Genomic DNA, 4,458 nt, shown 5'->3' with positions numbered 1-4,458 from the left:
ACATGCCAACCATCTTCGCATAGTTCTCCAACGGCTGAGAGATCATCGGCTCTATGCCAAATTCTCCAAGTGCGAGTTCTGGTTGGATAGTGTCAAGTTCTTGGGACATACTATCTCTAAGAATGGCATAGCCGTCGACCTCAGCAAGGTACAATAAGTCATAGACTGGAAGCCTCTTGCCTCAGTGCACCAGATCCGAAGTTTCCTTGGACTGGCAGGCTACTATCGGCGTTTCATACCAGATTTCTCCAAGATAGCTAAGCCGATGACAGAGTTGTTGAAGAAAGAGGTCAGATTTGTGTGGAACGATAAGTGTGAAGAAGCCTTCAAGACCCTAAAGCACTTGCTGACCACAGCCCCAGTTTTGGCTCAACCCGACCCCTCTAGGTCGTTTGACGTGTACTGTGACGCCTCTGGCACTGGACTTGGGTGTGTTCTTATGCAAGACCACCGAGTCATTGCCTATGCCTCACGGGCGTTACGACCTCATGAGCTGAACTACCCGACCCATGATCTTGAGTTGGCTGCAGTGATTCATGCCTTAAAGATATGGCGACATTATCTGATGGGCACCCGCTGCAACATCTACACCGACCACAAGAGCCTCAAGTATATCTTCACCCAAGCCGACCTCAACATGCGCCAAAGGAGATGGCTGGAGTTGATAAAGGATTATGAGTTGGAAGTGCACTATCACCCCAGCAAGGCCAATGTGGTGGCCGACGCCCTTAGCCGCAAGCCCTGTTGCAACTGCTTGTTGGCAACAACCTTCACCGAAACCTTGTGTCATGAGATGGGAAAACTCAAATTGGAAATCGTTTCCCATGGAACCCTCAGCCACATCACCCTTGACTCTGTTCTAGAAGACCAAATAAGGTCAGCACAAGTAAAGGATGAGGAAGTACAGCGGATCACCAGGAAGATCTCTTGGAAAGATGAAGGGTATAAGCAGTTTCAGCAGGACGAAACTGGAAGCGTATATTATGGAAACCGACTGATTGTACCAGCCGACCCCAACTTGAGGAAGCAGATCCTAGATGAAGCTCACCTCTCCAAGTTCTCCATCCACCCAGGCAGCAATAAGATGTACCATGATCTACGCCAAACTTTCTGATGGAGTGGAATGAAACCGGAAATTGCCTGGTACGTTTCAGAGTGCGACACTTGCCAACGTGTCAAGGCCAGTCATCTAAAGGTAGCGGGTACTTTACAACCCCTACCTATTCCCTCTTGGAAATGGGAAGATGTCAGCATGGACTTCATAGTGGGACTGCCCCTTATATCACAGCGACATGACTCCATCTGGGTTATAGTGGACCGCCTGACCAAGTCTGCCCACTTCCTTCCTGTCCGCACCACCCACACAGTCAAGCAGTATGCAGAGCTGTACCTCGACCGCATAGTTTCCCTACACGGTGTACCTAAGACCATCATCTCTGATCGAGGACTTCTGTAGCATGCTTTTGGGAACAGCTACAAGCATCCATGGGCACCAAACTCATCCGTAGCTCAACCTATCATCCTCAAACCGATGGTCAAACCGAAAGAGTAAATCAGACCCTGGAAGATATGTTAAGAGCTTGTGTCATCCACTATGACAAGAATTGGGACAAGTGCCTGCCATTGGCGGAGTTCTCCTACAACAATAGCTACCAAGCCAGTTTGAAGATGGCACCATTTGAAGCATTGTACGGATGGAGATGCCGGACACCATTGAACTGGTCCCAAGCAGGAGAGAGATAAGTTTATGGTCCTAACTTAGTAGTAGAAGCCGAAGAACAAGTGAAGCTGATTCAAGCAAATCTCAAGGCTGCCCAATCTCGACAGAAGAGTTATTTCGACAGGTGAAGAAGGCCCCTACAGTTTGAAGTCGGTGATCATGTGTATCTACGAGTTTCCCCAACCAAAGGAGTGCAACGGTTTGGAATGAAAGAGAAATTGGCTCCCCGTTACATTGGCCCGTATGAAGTTGTGGAGATTTGTGGACCCGTGGCCTATCGGATCCAGCTCCCAGAACAGCTATCGGCCATACACGACGTTTTCCATGTGTCTCAGCTGAAGAAATGTGTCCCAGTCCCAACCGAGATCTTAGAACAAGGACAACTTCAAATCGAGCCTGATCTGCCTATGCAGAGTATCCGGCCAAGGTCCTTGACCAGAAAGAAAGGCATACCCGACACCAAATGGTCAAAATGTACAAGATCCTCTGGAGGAACCACACGGAGGATGAAGCAACATGGGAAACAGAAGAGTACTTGAACAAGCACTTCCCCGATTTTCTTTCCAGCCAAGGAGGTAAAGGCTACACACCCCCACCGGTTACTTCTACATCCGAATCTCGGGGCGAGATTCTTTTTAAGGGGGGTAGGCTGTAACGGCCCTGGACAAAAATCCTTCGTGTCAATCTTAATCCAAGCCCCTGATCACCTGTCTTAGTTTTTCCAAGCCTAAGTGTTCCACCTCCAGCTCTCCCGACCCCTGCGATCCGACCCCTCGCCGTGGTCTTCCCAGTTCCGACCCCGCCGACCCCCAACCCACCGTCGGATCTTCCTAAGCCATCCCGCAGCATCGCCCTCCAGTTCGAGCAGTGGACCACCGAGACTGACCGGTAGGCCCACGAGATCTTTTCCCCCAGATCTCCCGCAACAGGCGCACTCGAGTTGCATGCCCGCTTCAGTTTTCCCCAGCCGCGTGGCTCAACTCCTCCGACGCCCGCCGCTCCGTCTCGTCTTCGGCCCGCGACCGGATGGAATCCCGCGCCCTCTTCCCCAATCGCGGTGGAAGCTCCCCTGCTACCCTTTCTGCAGCACCTCGCCGCCCGCGCCCATCATCACATCGCCAGATCCCGGCCGTAGAGCCCGATGCCGCACGTCTTTTCCATCACCTCGCCACAGTTGCGCCGTCCCGGTCTTCGCTACACGACGATTCCTCCTCCGCCAACCCAGACCGCAGCAGCGACAGCTCCTTTTCCCGCCCTGTCAGAAGCCGCCCCAACAATCTGTTGCTCCGCGCTCGCCCGCGCGCCCGCAACCGCCTGTCTTCTCACCTGTGCGCCCTCGTTCCTAGCGCCGTTTTTCCGGTCACTTCCATCAGATCCACCGCACGGCGACGCCCGCCTCCGCCAAATCTCAACCACCGGTAAACCCGCGCCTGCGCCGCCCTGACGCCAGTGCCCAATGACCGTCGACGTCATCCCTGAAGTCCTGTTCCACCGCCCTCGGCACTCAATCGCCGCCCGGGCAGAGCACTCCATTGCTTCTTCCCCGGCCTTCGCGCCGCTCCCCTTCTCACTCCCGCGCCGCTATAAAAAGGGAATGCGCAAGCCCCGCCGGAGTTTCCCTTGCCCTAGCTGCCATCTCTCTTGCTCCCTGTTCGAGCTCACAGCGCCACCACCTAAGTCTGAGGAACTCTCCTCTCTGCTCTAGCACCACCGCTTTTCTCCAATCCACCAGCCACTGCCTTCAGTGCTGCCCAAGAGCTTGCTCGTGATCCACAAGAAGCACCGCCGCCGCCGGAGCACCGCCGGACATCTCCGCTGCAAGTCTTAGTGTTCCAGTTCCTCCGCCCGAACCTGCTCTTTCCCGACCCCAAGCTTTCCTTGTGAGACAAAGGTAAGCTGTCGACCCTTTGTCCGCCTCGTCCGACCCTTCTGTTCGTCCGACCCCGGTTCCGTCTCGCCCGACCCTGTCTGTTCCGCCGACCCTTCTCCGCCTCGTCCGAGGGCTCGGCTGTGCCTTTTTCTTTAAACCGAGGGTGTATGTGTAAAACTTGGGGACCTGTCAGCGTTGAGTCTGAGGACCCCTAGCACACCAAATTCTCTAGATTAAGGGTCAGATCATAAGTTCCTTCCCTCCGACCCTTACCTCTTGATCTCCACCAACTCCATTGAATCTCCCCACCCTCCTGTAACTTGTCGCAAGTTTCTGGGCTCAGGCTTGCAAGTGTTGCTGTTAAAATAATCGTCTATGCTAACTAATGCATTGCATTCGTGTAGAGCTGCGTCTCGCCGACGGCTACTACGAGCTGCACGCGGCGCCAGAAGACGACGCTGTAGCTGAGCTCCTGCCCCTAGAAGCCGAAGCTGCCCCAGAAGTCGAGCAGTTCCCTTCCTCTTTGCTCGAAGGCAAGCCCCGGATGCATGAATCCCCTGTGTTTTACCAAACTTGCGCATGCCTTCTTTAACATGCTTGTGCATTTACGTATAGGAGTTGTTTGGAACCCTAGATGCATAACTTAGCTCCCCTGATCTGAACACTAGCTGTTGGACCGAGTAGATGCTTGCTTAATAGGAAACGGTAAAAGCCGAGTGATTCCCTGTCACTCGCGAGTTATAGGAGTTGGATGTTTACCCTTCTGTTACAACTATAAGGACGATGGACGGGGCAGGGTTTTGGGTAACTCTTTGGTGATCGGTTGATCGTCCCGTCTGTCTATGAAACATGCTAAGGCCCGACAGTG

This window comes from Setaria viridis, chromosome 4 (genome assembly GCF_005286985.2).
Source record: "Setaria viridis chromosome 4, Setaria_viridis_v4.0, whole genome shotgun sequence".
Taxonomy (NCBI): domain Eukaryota; kingdom Viridiplantae; phylum Streptophyta; class Magnoliopsida; order Poales; family Poaceae; genus Setaria; species Setaria viridis.
Note: the sequence above shows the minus strand (reverse complement) of the source record.